The 16539-nt window shown below is 40.7% G+C and overlaps 1 protein-coding gene across 12 annotated transcripts in view; it reads left to right on the top strand.

Moving 5' to 3' along the window:
* RBFOX1 (RNA binding fox-1 homolog 1) overlaps window positions 1-16539 on the top strand; it is a 1878609-nt gene that overhangs the window by 1425264 nt on the left and 436806 nt on the right. The gene's annotated exons all lie outside the window — the stretch shown is intronic.

The raw sequence follows: 16539 nt of genomic DNA, 5'->3' as shown, positions 1-16539 counted from the left end.
CTCTCTCCGGAGGGATGGGTGAGGACGGCGTGGCTCAGCGGCGTTTGCTTCTGCATTGAAACAAATACTAAGGGGCTGTGTGTGTGTGGTGGGTGTCTGGGTGGTGTGTGTCTGTGCGGTGTGTGTGTGTGTGTGTGTGTGTGTGTGGAGCTGGGTGGAAGAAGTTGCAAGGGATGGTGTGCGGCTGACAGCGCTCGTCTTTGCTGAAAGCTTCCCTAACAGGTACTGGCCCATATGCCGAAGGCTCTCACTTGCCTGACTCCCAGCTCTAACGGCACCGGGGTTTCAACCACCAAGATGGTTATTCCTCCCTCACTTGCAGGCATAAATCGCACTTCTCATGTAAATCTCCTCTGTGGCGATTTCGTTGTACCATTCATGTGAAGCCAGGGATTGGAAGTCTTTGTTGAAGTGCCCTGCCGCCTGCAATTCCAATCCGGCTGACTTAAGTTGAGGGGGGTGGGAAATAATATTAAGAAGAAGAATAATAAGGTCGCTCAGTTTGGCGTGTAAAGATTTCTAAACCTGTAGACTGGACTGGACAGAGGCACTCTTTGAGTCACAAAAGTATTTTAATCCAGAAATCTCTCCCAAATCAAGGCACGGTGAGCACCCCTTTCTAGGCAAGCTTTATTACTCTTTGCATTCGTTGGCTTGTAGATGTGGGCTGGAAATTTTTTCTCAGTGGTGTCACAAGCGGACTTTTCCATTTGCAGTCAGTGTTCAGTTTCAATGTGTTTTGTCTCAGAAAACTCCAATGTTAGGCTCACTGGTTCTGTGTGTTGGGAATCGCTAGTTCAGTGCCGTGTGATCTCCCTCATGCCTCTCCTCCTCCTACCTCCTTTTAAATCAGAGGTGCCACCTCTATATTGAGGGTAAAGAAGGTTTTAATACAATCATTACTAATATGGTGTCATACAAATCAGAATTATTTTATTCTCTCTGTGCCTGTCCTCATCTTCAGAGAATTTAAAATGGTTTCAGTTTTTTTTTTTTTCAATTTCTCGATTCACCTTAACCCTGCCATTTAGTGTCAATTCTCAGTTGTTACTCAAACTTCCCCTGCAGAAGTTGAGGTTGTTAGAATACTACAAAATGGTCCTGAAATCGGTCGTTTCCCCTCCAAAGACGTAACTGTGCATGCACACAGCTATGTTTATATATACACATATATATGTAAAAATCTCAGGGTTGTGGTTTGAAAATATTTATTTAAACCAATTACAGTGTTGACTGCTAGAGGAAAAAAAATGAAATTTTGTATTTATTATCTTTGAAAAACATTCTTTGTTTTAAAAGCCCTAGAAGCAAAATATTTTATTCCTCTCAACAACATTAAAAACAAATTCCTCTAGGATAACCTGCATTGGGAGATATTATTTCCCAAGAGAGTACTGGCATCATTCCCAATGATTTATGCTCCGCTACAGTTTGTGAGTGAATGTGTGTGTGTAAGGGTGTGTATTCTCTATTAGGTGAATGTACTTGTGTGATTCTCATCAAAATATCCTGCATCAACTAAATTTAAAATCATGATTACTGTTAATTATTCTTTGTCACCCTGCATATAGTCCTGAATTGTTATTTACTGATCCATTTTAGAAATTATCACAGAACAAGTAGAAAAGTAAAAATGATCTGTGCTCTCTCTTTGTAGTGATTATTTTCCAAGTTTCTTAAACATCAATTTGATCATTTAGAGTAGTTTGATCATTTAGAGTGCCGTTTGGGAAAGGAATGAGGGAAATAAGGTTAGAAATCACCCTAGCTATTCAAGAATTTGTGGAAAGATATTGCATAAAGGTAAGGTAGGTGATGATGCAATATTCCAAGTGTGTAAACATTATGGTTTAAGATTTAAGGAGATGTGTGCAACTCCATGTATATTTAGAAACAGCAAATTCAATGGCATCATTTCTTTCAAGAAAAGAATAAAAAGTGATACCAGATGCATGTTTAAAATCTTTTTTTTTTGCCCTCTTGAAAAGAGCAGTATCATTTTAACCCTTTAAATTGAACACTTATAGTGCCAAAAAAACTATTCTTAAAGTTATGTTTTTATTCCCATTCCTGTTTAGCTATTTGAAACCTCTAAGTTTAGTAAAAACTGTTAATTTTTACCAGTTTGAGCAGAATTGCAATTTGTGCATGTGTGCGTGCATGCACACACATATGTGCGGTTGTCTGTGAATATATGCTCACTTCCTCGAAGAATTGTATGAGGGTACATTTCTATGCCCTGGGTATACGTGCCTCATTATTGATGGACTATGTGTCATGAAATTCTTAGACTGAGTCCATTTCAGTAGTTCATAGTAATATTTTCCAAACTCAAAAGACAAAATGTAATGATCCATTTGCCCCTAAATAGCAACACTGTACATTGCATTGGGTAATATTATCTGAAGACAAGTAAAAGAAAGCAGGTGAACTGTAAGCACCAGGACAAATCATACTTCATTTTGATGCATTGCATTTGGAGAAAAAACTATTAAAATACAGAATTTGGCTTTACAGCATGAATGCCTTAAATATGAACAGTTATATTTTGACACTATATTGTATTGCTTTTTCATATCTTCTCTTTTCGCAGTTACTATTTTTTCTACTTATAACAAACGAGAAGTCTCTCAGAATGTAACGTATGTTTCTGAAATGACATGTAACATGTGCTCCCAAAATAAAGTTCAGCATTGAACTATTTATTTCCTGCTTAATTTCCTAGAGTAACGATTGTATTTTCTCTGTCTTCCCCATTCTCCCACCCACTTGTCTTTTCAACCTTTCAGTATTTAGTCCCATAACAAATCTTTTTAATGTGTCCCCTTTGATCCTGAGTTTAGTTCTAGGGCTTTCTAACTTTAGTTCTATGCATGGACAAAACTTTTCTGCTACAGGTGCAATCTTTTGTCTTCATTCATGCAGCGAAAAATGTTGTTTTGTTCTGAAATTGATCAAATGTAGCAGCATTTAACTCCACTGGGCACCTTGGTATGAGGTCAGATAAACTTATTAACAATGAAAATGAAAAAGCACTCTCTGTTTCCTTTCAAGGTGGAAATTGTTCTCATGTCTCTCCCCTCAATCCCTAGGGAAATACAATGACTTTCTGGTACCTATCTCTTTCTCTAGGTTAGGCCCAGGTTAGGTAGCCCAATATTTTTATCAGTCTTGATCTTATTTAAACTAGGTTTGCTCTTTCCCTTGGTTCGGGATGTTGGTTCAGAATGTTATTTCTTCCAGTCTTCTTCTGCGGCTCTTCTTGAGCCAAGCGTGCCACAGGGACTCCTTTAGTGGAATCCGCACACATATGCTGCTGTTTTTGTTTGAAACATAGACTGGCCAATCTTTCTCTAGAGCAAGAAATCCAGATTTAGTTTTCCTAGGCCCGAGTTGGGCTTTGGGGAACTAAATTACAAAGGCCAGACTCTCAGATCTGAGGCAAACTGGGTACCACAACTTCCTCCAGGGAGAAAGCAATTGAGTAGCAGAGGTTCATCGGGCAGGGCATCACTGAACTGAAATACAGTATCGAGGAGCTTCTATCCTTATGCTCAGTGATCCTCAAGGAGTGGGGAAGGCGAAAGGCAATAAAACAGCGTATATCACGTTTCCCCCCAGGACTATGTATTAACCTTCTACGGAAAACAATAGGTACCTTTTGTGGCCTCTGAGCTGCCCTACCGCCTACCCCAAGTATTCCCCTCCCCTCACTAGCAGAAAAGTTCTGGGTTTTCTGGTGCTATTTAGACAATACTCCTTTTGTCATATGAATTAGAAAAAGTCAAATGTCCAAACACCACATTTTAAAATAGCAAAAGAAAGAAAAAAAAGAGGGAGGTTTAAACAGGCCATGCCACTGTCAATATCTGAAGATTGGTAATTTTTTCCACTTAATGATGATACATGTGGTTTGTTTTAAATAGTGAAGTGGTTTGTACAAAGGGTAATTCCTCTTAAATGAAGTCATTGCTCATAGTGGACATCCTCGGATCGAAAGCAATTGAACAGAAACCTCCATATCAACCTTCTCTGTCTTTAATTAGAAAGTAGTTCCCGGCATAGATGGTGATCTGTGAGACCAGCTTTCATACTAAAGATAAAGGAGGGGGGCAAAAAAATCACCCCTGACACAGGCTGGAGTTATAAATTTGGAAATATTAGGCTGTACCCATTATGATCATGAAGAAAAGTTCAATTCCCATTCAAGTTACTCACCTCAGGCTCCTCAATCTGATGATTTATAGTGGTTTGAAGGGCTTTTTATCACGTTCCTTCTTCATGGCTTAATTCAATGTTGATTTATTAGATAGTGCTGTGGATTGGGGTGGTCAATAGTGTCAATAATGCAGAGAAGAATTAGAACAGATTATCTTAATGTCTAAATTGTTTAAAGAATTAAAAAGGGTTGAATGAGTACATTTCCAGCCTCCGATTACTGACTGACCCAGAACCAGCATATACATTTTACAGAAAGACGCCATAGAGGTTTTTTTGCAATTTTTTGAGGCGGAATCAGAAGCCGCTTTTATCTTGAAGGGTTTCAGTAGGGCAGCATTGGGGTGGTTGTATTGGAGAAACTGCTTTTGCGGGGCTGTCATCAAAGGTTCTAAATCCCAGGTTCATAGACTGCGCCTATGATTTTATAATGCAGACTCTAGATTGTTTCCCTTCTGTATAGATACTGCTATCTGCCTCTGCTGTCGAATTATTTAATCTGACTTTCCCTCGTGAAAATTATCAGCATCTGTTAGCCTACAAATTTGAGCTCTTCATGATTCTGTTTCTCTGCCTGCTATTTCATGGCGATTTCCATGTGAGAACATACAACTGCTGCTTAGGTTTGCATGAGTGAAAGAAGGCCACATTACTAAAGCTCACTCACCATCTGTTTTTCTTACAGCTGGGCCTTGAATAATTGTCCAGAAGCTGATGGACTGAGGGTAGACAATCTTTTTAGGGTTTTCTGATTCATTTAACTGGCCTCCCAGCCCCAAGAGGAAACATAATGCTTGTTTATTCATATCAGTAGGGTAAAAACACTGTAGTTTGTCAGGCAAATAATAGTGTTCTAGAAGAGAAAGAAATTGCAACATTGTAAACAATTTCAGGTTGATGCATTTGTGCCTAAGGGGGCAGTGTAGCACTCTCAGGAAATGTCATCATATGAATGAAACAAATCTGACGAAGAGGTGGGCGTAATCGTCCCATCTGGAGAGACCTTTAATGTACGAGGAGTGAGATCCGGGTGTGTGGTTTAATTCAATTACCAGAGATAAAGTAAGTTTCCTTCACCATTAAAGTTTCACACTGTAAAGCACCTCTTCTGTGGGGAGGCAGGTTTCTAGAGAGGGTTCTTCCCTCAGTCCTCCATGCTCCCCTCCCCACCCCGCCCCTCCCCCTACACCCCCACACAGATGATTTCCAGGCAGCTGTCTTTCTCAGGCAGCGTGCCTCGTCTTTATAAGAGCTTGTCTGGCCCTCTTGAGTGGGACGGTGTCAGATGGGGTCATTTTTCAACCACAATAGTACTGGGAGGTCCTTTGACCAAGCCCTCTCGCTAAATACCAAGAGGCAGGGAAAATGAGCAGTCACAGAGGATGCCGACTACTTTAAGAGAGGAAAATGAGGGCATTGGGTGAGGGGGCTGGATCCTAAGAACACTTCACCTGTTCCCTGCCCCTTTGTCTTGGGATCATCTTTCTTCCTCAAAGCTCCCTGGCGGTTGACAGGGCAAGGGGCTGACTGGCTTTACTGTTTGCTAGTCACTGGTAGGAAAGGGCCCTTATTGATATTTATTGAATATCAATAAATTGAGAGCCATTTGTCAAGAAAAAGAGCAGGCATTTCCTCCTCTTTGTTCCCATCAGCCAGGGAATCCGAACGCTGGGTGAGTAGAGACCTGTGGGGGAAATGCCACTTTGGGGAGGGGGTCAATGGAGAGGGAGTGAGGGGGAGGGGGGCTCCTATTTCTCAGACCAAATGGAATCTGGAAGAGAGCAAGGATGTTCCAATTTAAATGCCTTGTTTAAGTTTTCAAGCCAGATGAGAGCGGTGAGAGGTGGTGACAAAAGCAGTGAGCATGTGAATTCATCACCTAGCATTATTTTGCATTCTAATGATGTTACTGAAAACTGGAAGTCACAGTTTTCCAGAAGAAGAATCCCTCCAGGCCTGCCACCTCAGTAAGGCATTTCGAAGATTGATTTATCAGGTTAAAACTGAAGGGTTTAGTCCATGAGGTCTCCTGAGAAACTATTGCTATTTCTTTGCTTGCATCACACATTTAGCCCTGACTAGCCTAGTGTGGAGCCATTGACTTCTGTGCCATGGCGTACCCCTCCTCCTCTGTCAGTGCAGCAGCCCAGTGAATTTAATTAGAGAAAATAGCATATTTAATGTCTACTGTATGCTCAGTTGCTGTAGTTAGGGCCTTTGGTCTTTTGCACAGTAGCAGGGCTCCAACTGAGGAGAGATCTCACTGTTTTGATCCTGCTCCTTTTTGTTGTGTAAAACACACTCGGAATCAAAATTAGGTGTTGTAGTAAGAGCTAAAAGCACACAGTAGGGCAGTTTATGTTCCCAGCAAGGTGACGGTTTTTTGGTAGAAGTGGAACAAAGGTAGGCGCTGGCATGAAATTTAAATAACAAAGGTTTTCCAGCCATGACGAATCAGAACAAAACAGTTCAATCTTAAAAAGTTGGTGCTTGCTTTGCATTCGATTTTTGACCACTATTCGACTCTGACTAGATTTTCCTCATCATCAAAAACACCAACCTAACACCCCTTGGTCTTCCCATCTGCATCTCTGTGAGTATCTCTACTTTCTCTCTCCGCATGCTCGTCACGGGAGGAATGCTGGACTCTTCCATAAATGCCTGATCCACGAGCTGGGACCTGGGCTTTGGTTTCAGCCGCCTTTGCAAATCTACTCTCTGTGGCCCCAAACAGCGTTTTCTTAAATATGTGTTATGAAGTTATCGATCAATCAGGGATATCTGTGTTTTAAAACAAACCAAAAAAAAAAAAGACTGAAGTTGTGAAATTTAAGATGGGATGCTGGATCCTGTCGATCTAAAAGTGCCCTGGTAAACCAGCTACAGTATTTCAGCTGGGAAAACTTACTTTAGAGTTGGGGGGCAGGTGAGTGCAAAAGCTTATTTGAATATTTTCCAGATGCAGTAGTTCCGTTTCCCAAGGGTCAGGCAGGCTCATTCAGTGGCAAGGATGGGAGGAAGCCAGAGTTCTTGAGTTTTACTGTAGTTTTCCTTTTCCTGTCAAATGCTCAATCTGTCTTAGGGATGTAATATAGCTGCATAGCTCAATTAATGCTCTGTGGCAGGAGGAGGGGGGGAAATTGTCTCTCTCTTGTCAGTAGCAAAGTTATTTACTTTCAAAAGCAGACAGAATAGCACTGCAGGGCTTCATTTATTTCCCTTCAGAATGTCATTATTCTGTAATGCAGAGGGACTTTGGCAAGCAATGCAGGCTTATTCTTATAATCTTGATTCTGCTGGATGGATGTAAAAGTGTAGCCTGGAGTTGTAGGATAGACTGGCTTGCAGTGCCCACCTCGCTATCTGCCCCGCCTCTGTGTCACTGCCTTTTCCTCATTGTCCCGTTGTTTAAGGTTTGGCACCCAGGGGAATATTAAGGTTTTTGCATTGCTGCTGAACTCGATACGTGGGGACTTGAGCTTTGAGTCTCCTTCCTATGAGAATGATTGCTTTCTCTGTGGTCTTATCATTTGTCCTATTTCCCCTGATATAAAGCATGAGATACGGGATTTCTCTTTCAACAATTCTCTTCCTCTGCACTGTTCCCTAGTATTTCCTGAAAGCAAAGAAGGTTACTGAAAATGGATACTTGAAGACATATTCATTTTATCGCGTTAAACTGATAGGTTCCCTCATTCCCATAATATTTTCTGAACTGTCTAATGTGTTCATTTTGTTTTGTCTTGACCAGTCAGAATGAGAAAAGAAAGGACAGTTTTTTGTTGTTTTTCTTAATCAAATGCATCCACATCTTCTACTGCACAATACCACGAGGGCAAGAAAGGAGTTGTTTAGGTGACTCTACTTATTCTTCTACCCTCTGGATCTCTTCCTCTAGTTTCCTTCAGATTTGTACCTCTCTTGGAAAAGGAGCAGCAGATGTTTATGACTGCATGGGTTGTGGGAAAATTAAATGAAACAAGGAATACAGAAAGGGCCTGCTTCTCCACATATCTGCATAATCCGTGTTTCTCACCATATCCTCACAGTTGTATCTGGCCCCATAGAAATATCGACCTTGATTTTCCCCTTTCATTCCATGGTTCATCTTCCATATTCTTGTGGTGGAAAAGCACCATCAGCTTCAGTTTAACACATACACACACACGCGCGCACGCGTGCGTGCTCCACACTCCTTTTAAACATGTATATGAATGTAAATGAACATATATGAATGTAAATAATTCTTGGTCTAAGTGCCACCCCAAGTCCTACAGGATCATTACTATTTGGAATGTTTTTCTTCAGTAAGAACCTTAGGATACATATCGAGTTGGTAAGACTTGGGGAAGAAGGAGATGGAAAAAGTACGAGGCAGTGGGGAAGTGTCAAGCCCAGAGAATGATGGAGTACATTTTATAGCCGCCAATTCCAATCCCAAAATCCCTGTTGTGCAGGAGGGCTTTCCAACTAACACAGGAAATTCAGCCATTGCCCAGGACCGTATTAATGATTTATACCCACCGCACCACTGCTTTTGTTCACTAGCAGGGCCTGGTTGTGTTAATAAAGGAATTTCAGGGAAAAGGGTCCAGGCATGCTGAGCTGTTTTGCTCAGTGCGGTGGATGCTGCCTTCATAAATCAAAAGAATTTAGTGCTTTACAAACCTTTCGGAGCTTCTGAGGTTTTTTTTTAATCTGATTCACCTAGGAATATGTTCATTGCTTTTCTATAAAGAATGAATGAACTCCTGGATGAGATCTATCTCTGCTGTTTTAAGGTTGATTGGTTAGCTTCGCAGTGGCATTATGCTTCCATTTGTTTCCCATTTGGTATTTATGCTTTATGGTGTTGTCTATGGAAATGGGCTAGCACCATTTTATTAGCATAGAGAGATGCAGATCATATTAGATTCCGCTTTCCTTACATATAACCAAATAAAACACAGAAAAAATGTGTGCTTGCAGTAGGCAAAAGAGCTGCGTCCTTTAGCTCGAATGAAAATGCAATAACACTCACTGGAGGGCTCATTTTAGGTTAATGGATTTGTTTATAAATGAGTTTTTTTATTCGCGAAAATGGCTCAGTTTCGTTTTAGGAAAAAGTAAGGGACTTGGTTTTCCCGAATTCAGACTGCTGGTGTATTTGCAGTATTTTGGCTCAGAACAAGGTGTCAATTGCTTTTGAACTGAAGTTAATTAGAAACACAGCATTTAAACTATTTTATTTCTCTCATTCCGTAATTGATTTTGAATTTGATTTACTTATACTTGATTTACTTATATTTCTCCTTTGGTGGGGAGGGAGATTTCATAAATAAACTAGGGCATTAAGTATGAATCCAAGACAAATATAAAGTGGGAATATTCATGCCTAGTTAACTGCTCTTCGGATCCTCTCTCCAGCAAGACTATCTTTTAAAATGTGCAGTTTGTTTTCAATTTTATGGTTAGGTTATGGGAAATATATATTGTATATCATAGGGAAAAGGCCAACTATTTCAATAGAGCCGCCCTACTCTTTGTCTGGACCGGGCTTGCCTCTGCTACAGGAAATGTGGTACTCTATATTATTTGAATTTAGTTACACTGTAACAGTGAGAGAGTTTCTGGAACTGTCTGGGGTGGTAATCAGCAGTAGTGAAATTAAAACCAATATGGTTCAATTAAAACCCTTCATGATCTTGTGTTATTGAATGATGTGAGCAGAATTCAGATAAGCAAATAAAAACTTTTTGTGCAATTTTCATCACCGAATAAATGATATAATATCACAGATTATCAAGGCAGGTGTCCAGAAAATGAACTTTATGTTTATATTGTACATTTTTCTGTTTGTTTGTCCTCTATTATTTGGGTGCGTGAGTGTCTCATTGTCTTTAATTATGTCTACGAGGCACAAGACAGTAGTCAACATCTGTTCTATTGTTTCCTTGGTTTACATATAGCTTTGATGGGTTATTAAACAATCTATTTTTCAAACACAAAACAGAGAAACCAGCAGAACCCATATTATGTTATTTTGAAAAGGGGCATTATACAATTAGCACTCAGAATGGGCATATACTGGGTGCTTTGCCCAAATAAACATCATTTTATTTTAAAGACTATTGGCTTGGTGAAAAAATATCAATTTCAAGAAATATTCAATTTCCAAATTATGAAGATCAGCCTGCTTTGAGATAATAACTTGGGAACCTAAATATGCATGTGCATTTACTATTTGAGTGAGGAGTTTCTCATATGGCATAGGAAAATCTTATTTTTTTTAAGAAAAGGAGTTCAAAAGTAAACTGAAAAACTAATTTGACTTTCTTATTTTAAATAAATTTCAGACTAGGACTGTGTAACAGAAAATCACCACGTCTATATAAACTTAGTTTGTCACAGGTAATGGGAATTTGCCTTTTAATTATTTTAAGAAAAATAAGTCTTACAGTACATGTTTGAAGACAAGCCTGTATCATTTGAAACATTCACAGTTACCAACTGATAGTTCTGACATCTTCCTAACTGATTGCTCAGGTTGCAGACTACTCTGAGGTGTGACATTAGCAATGATGCAATTATTTTAGCATGGTCTTCCCTCTTCTTCCAGAGAAAGCTGAGCTGGTTTACGAAGCCCAGGCTTTAGAATTATTCATTATCTGAAACCTTCCAAAGAAAGTTGTCTATTCCAGAGCAATTCGCCAACTTTAGGCAGGCTTTACAGAGGCCAAAGAAAAGAGTTTGTCCCTGTTAGACCCAGTGAGGTAGATAAGTGTGTCACAGACTTCACCAGTAATTCCGAGGAACAGAGTCCAAGCCAAAGGCAGAATTCTGAATTGTTAATGCTTGAATCATAAGGCTTCACTATTAATTTTGTGTAGACTCAGCAAACACCCAGGATGGCTGCACTAATCCATGTCTGACAACACGGACCCTTACAGGAGCTCTATGTTTTAGATTGTGGAGGGATCACGCTGATGTTTCCAATCTGATCTCTGCCACTGAAAAACAAACCAAAAAAGATGACAAGGAGCAATCAATCATTCGTATTTATTGAGCACTTACTATGTGCAGAGCACTGTAGGAAGAGTACAATACAATGGAATTAGCATACACATACCCTGCCCCTAAAGAACTGATAACAATGGGATGACTGCCATTTGGGGCTACAAATTAAGGAGATCCTAATAATAATAATGGTACTTGTTAAGCTCTTACTGTGTGCCAGGCACTGTTCTAAGCACTGGGGTAGATACAAGGTAATTGGGTTGGACACAGTCCTTGTCCCACCGTCTTAATCCCCATTTTATAGGTGGGGAAACTGAGGCCCAGAGGAGTGAGGTGACTTGCCCAAGGTCACAGAGGACACATGTGGCATAGCCAGCATTAGAACCCAGGTCCTCCAACTGCCAGGTCTGTGCTCTATCCACCAAGCTATGCTGCTTCTCTGCAGATCTACAGATATTTTTTTTCCCTATTGGTTTTGGGCTTGGTCTCTTCATTTTTGCTCATGGCCAAAACCTTCCCACTGCATTTCGTGTTGATAGTCATGATGTTTGTTGATTTCCTATTAATTTGAAGTGTAACAGGTGTGTAGTTTCCCTGGATTCTTTTCAGCCTCCAAAAACGTACTCTCCTTAATTGTAAAAAACAACAATGAGTACTGGTTAGTAAGATAAGCAGATGAGCACAGCACTTGCCAGGATGATAAGTAGTAACTGCACATGTTATGTCCCAGTGGGAGTCACACAGCATATGGGGATAAACTCTCTATAAAGTTGAGTATTACTGCCAAGTTGAAAACACTTAAGGGAGACTCCTGCTTCCTAGGTTGAGAATCCGAATTCGAAGTCATTAAGGGCTCTTTTTAGATTCTTCTATTTTGATTCTGACAGGTTCATTCAGCTTCCAGTTCAGTATTGGAGGGAAGTAAAGTTGGATTGTAATAGGATAATAAATCTAAAACTGAAAAACTGAACCTATGTGCTTTCATATTGAACTTTACTTATTAGTGCATCGCCAAGTACGGGCATAGGCATACAATTTGGGGTCATTTTTTACTTTTTAATTATCTAGCCAGAAGAACTCGAAGGGCAGGAAGATTGGTATCTAAGCTCAATTCAATAGATTTACAGTTTTTTATTTCCATGCTGACCTTCTCTTAGCCCAAAAGTAAATTGTAATAAATTTAGTTCAGGTTAGTATTTCTGAATCTAAGTTGGAATATTGTTTTTCACTGTTATATTCAGCTCTTGGCAGGCAATGAAAGCTGTTTGCTTTGTGTCCAAGACTAATTAGGAACGCGTGCTAACCTCTCAGCTTTTCCTATTCATCAATCAGAAGTGGTTTGAGTATAATGCCGGGTCTGTTCAAGTGTTATCATTGCTTCTTAGGAGATCTCAAGTAGGTTCTATTAGTTTTGCTTCTTTGCAAGCCCATGGCCATTTAACAAGTATCTTTTTTAAAGTGGGACCAAAGAACAGGAAATTCTTCCGAGGGCAAAGCAAGAGTCTTATTGACGTTGTGGAATGGTAAGTTTCACAATTGGCTTTTTCCCGGCCTCAGGAATAGGCCATGAGGAACAATTTGGTCTAGTGGAAAGAGCACGGGTCTGGGAGTCAGAAGGACCTGGGTTCTTATCCCAACTCCACCACATGCCTGCTGTGTGACCTTGGGGAAGTCACTTAACCTCTCTGCATCAATTACCTCATCTGTAAAATAGCTGTTCAATACCTGTTCTCTTTCCTACTTAAATTTTGAGCCTTACGTGGGGCAGGAACTGTGTCAGGCCTGATTATCTCGTAACTACCCCAGCGCTTAGAACAGTGCCTGAGACATAGTAATCACTTAACAAATACCACATATTATTATTGTTCGAGGTGGTCAGTAAAAATACTACACATGGACTTGGCTTGGGGTCTACTTGAAGTATGGGTGAACTTACAATTTTTTAGAATATTATTTCTTATAACCTTTTTTTATGACTACATCGAGTCAGCCTCCTTAAAAGATACTAGTTGCCTTTGTTTGTTTTTTTTTTAATGGTATTTGTTAAATATGTTCTATGTGCTATCACTAAATACAGTGTTGGGGTTGATTCATTCAGTCATTCATTCATTCGTATTTATTGAGCACTTACTGTGTGCAAAGCACTGTACTAAGCGCTTGGATACAAATTGATCAGGTTGGACACAGTCCATTTCCCACAAAGGACTCATAGTTCTAATCCCCGTTTTACAGGTGAGAGAGAGAAGGTAAGTGACTTGCCCAAGTTCTCATAGCAAAACAGTGGAGGAGCCAAGATTTGTTCTTCTGATGGCCTTTTCAAGATGAGAAAAGGAACCAAAAAAAAGGCCAGATTTATATCATTCTGCTAAAATCAGTACTTTTTTTCCGGGGCAATGTGGCATTTAGGATATCCACACTGTTTAAAAGATGCCACTCCTATTATGATCAACCTGGTTGGGAAAGGGAATCATGTTGGGGGAATAGAGGTGGAAGGAATGTCCTCCTGACTGGGCTGAGAATGGGGCCGGGGATGCTGGGGGAGGACAAGTAGCTTCCACATGAGGTTTTGGGTAGTGGCACTGGAACAGAGGTAATGGTGGGGGAAGCAGCAGGTCCTAGTGGCAAGAGCATGGACTTGAGAATCAGAGAACATTGGTTCTAATCCCAGCTCCATCACTTGTCTGCTCTGTGACCTTGGGAAAAATCACTTAACTACTCTTTGCCTTAGTTACATCATCTATAAAATGGGGATTAAGAATGTGAGTCCCATGTAGAACAGGGACTGTGTCCAACTTGATTATGTTGTCTTTGCCCCAGTGGTGCCTGGCACAGAGTAAACACTTAATAAATACCATCATTATCATTATTATCAGCATTATTATCCTCTCTGCCTGTCTGGGCCGGGTGAGAAGGGTCAGACATGCTTCATGCAGCGTCTGGACACTCCTTCTTTGCCCCTTCAGCTCTTGATTGATCCAATTGAATAAGCTCCTCCAGCTGCCCCGTCTGTCCTTCCCCACTGCATGGTCGTGAGTCTGGAATGGGAATTCCTGAATTTCCCCTTCCAACCTTGAAAAGCTCCCCAGATTCCTGGGCCAGAGGTTGAAACCAGTAACCTAGAAGGTGGTTACATTTCTAGGAGGAGTCATTTTCCCCTTTCCCAGCCACTTCCTCTTGTCTCTCCCCACTTCAGGCTATACTTCACTCCATTGCCTGGATTATCTTTCTGCGGAAATGCTCTGGGCATGTCATTCCCCTCCTCAAAAATCTCCAGTGGTTGCCGATCAAGCTCCGTATCAAATAAAATCTGCTCACTATTGGCTTCAAAGCTCTCCATCACCTTGCCCCCTCCTACCTCACCTCCCTTCTCTCCTCCTACAGCCCAGCCCACACACTCCACTCCTCTGACACTAACCTCCTCACTGTGTCTCGTTCCCACCTGTCCCACCCACGTCCTACCTCTGACCTGGAATGCCTTCTCTCCTCACATCCGCCAAACTAACTCTCTTCCCCTCTTCAAAGCCTTACTGAGAGTTCACCTCTTCCAGGAGGCCTTCCCAGACTTAGTCCTCCCTTTGATTCTGCTCCTCCTCCCTTCCTCATTGCCCCTACTCCCTCCGCTTTACTTCCTTCCCCTTCCCACAGCACTTTATATATTTGTACATATTTATTGCTGTACCTATTTAATTAATGATGTGTATTCATTCAGTCAGTCATATTTATTGAGTGCTTACTGTGTGCAGAGCACTGTACTAAACACTTGGAATGTACAATTCGGCAACAGATAGAGACGATCCCTGCCCAGCAACGGGCTCACAGTCTACAAGGGGGAGACAGACAGCAAAACAAAACAAGTGCATTTATCTATAGTTCCATTTATCTATTTTGGTGGTACTGACACCTATTTGGTTATTTTTTTGTTGTCTCTCTCCCCTTCTAGGCTGTGAGCCCATTTTTGGGTAGTGATTGTCTCTATCTATTGCCAAATTGTACTTTCCAAGCGCTTAGTACAGTGCTCTGCACAAAGTAAGCACTCAGTAAGTATGATTGAAGAGAGAAGCAGCATGGCTCAGTGGAAAGAGGCCGGGCTTGGGAGTCAGGGGTCATGGGTTCGAATCCCAGCTCTGCCACTTGTCAGCTGTGGGACCGTGGACAAGTCACTTCACTTCTCTGTGTCTCAGTGACCTCATCTGTAAAATGGGGATGAAGACTGTGAGCCTCACGTGGAACAACCTGATTACCCTGTATCTCCCCCAGCACTTAGAACAGTGCTCTGCACATAGTAAGCGCTTAACAAATACCAACATTATTATTATTATGATTGAAGAAATAAATGAATGAACAGGATCGTGTCCCCTAGTCCCCTCCCTAATCTGTCTCCTTGTCCCCTCCCTACCCATCCTGTAGTCCTCTTCTAGACTGTAAAGTTGCTCTGAGCAGAAAATATGTCTGCTTATTGTTATATTGTACTCTCCAAAGTTCTTAGTACAGTGCTCTGCACATAGTAAGTGCTCAATAAATATGATTGACTGACTGACTCTCTAATTTGTCTCCTAGTCCCCTCTCTAATCTTTTTCCTTCCTAACCTATCTGCTAGCTCCCTCTCTAACCTATCCCTGGTCCACTCCCTAAATTGATCTCTCTTCAGGCACTCCACAAGTGTGAACTTGTGATATGATAAATAAAACAATCTAGAAGAAAGAGGGCGACAAAGAACAGAAAAGGCAAATAGAAAAGGGAAGAAATCCAAAGACTCCAAAAAGAGGCAAAGATATAGCAGGATTTGGCAAGGAGTACAGAGGAAAAATAGTGAACCAAGAGGAGAGAAATACAAAATAACCAGAATATCCATGAGAACAAGATACCAGGAAGGCAGGCCCTGTGTATAGGGACAATGTAAAGGAAGAGGTAGAAAACATGGAAAAAAAATATTTAGAAGAGAAAGGATCAAAGGATCAAATAAGTAAAAAAAAAAAAAGAGAAGAAATGGATTTTGGAGAAATCTTACATGTAATGGTGGTTAGGGAGGTAGATCTGAGAAAGTGGGAGACTGGTGACTAAGAGGATAATTTTTCCCCCCTGGATTTTAAAACCATTTGTTGATCATCAAGGTATTTATATTTTGCCCATTTTTCATATGGTGAAGCCTCTCTCTCTCTCTCTCAGCCTTATGTCAAAGCATAATATTGATCCTTTTTCCCCAGAAAAAAAAGATAGACACTCCTGGCTAAGCTTACCAATGTAATTTAGAAACAATTTAAGTAAAAAAGAAAAGGGTGAAAGCTACTGCAAAGAGGCACCATTTTAAATTTAGAATCAAGGGAA

Source organism: Ornithorhynchus anatinus, chromosome 2, assembly GCF_004115215.2.
Source record: "Ornithorhynchus anatinus isolate Pmale09 chromosome 2, mOrnAna1.pri.v4, whole genome shotgun sequence".
NCBI lineage: Eukaryota > Metazoa > Chordata > Mammalia > Monotremata > Ornithorhynchidae > Ornithorhynchus > Ornithorhynchus anatinus.
Note: the sequence above shows the minus strand (reverse complement) of the source record. Positions and strands in the feature narration are given on the sequence as shown.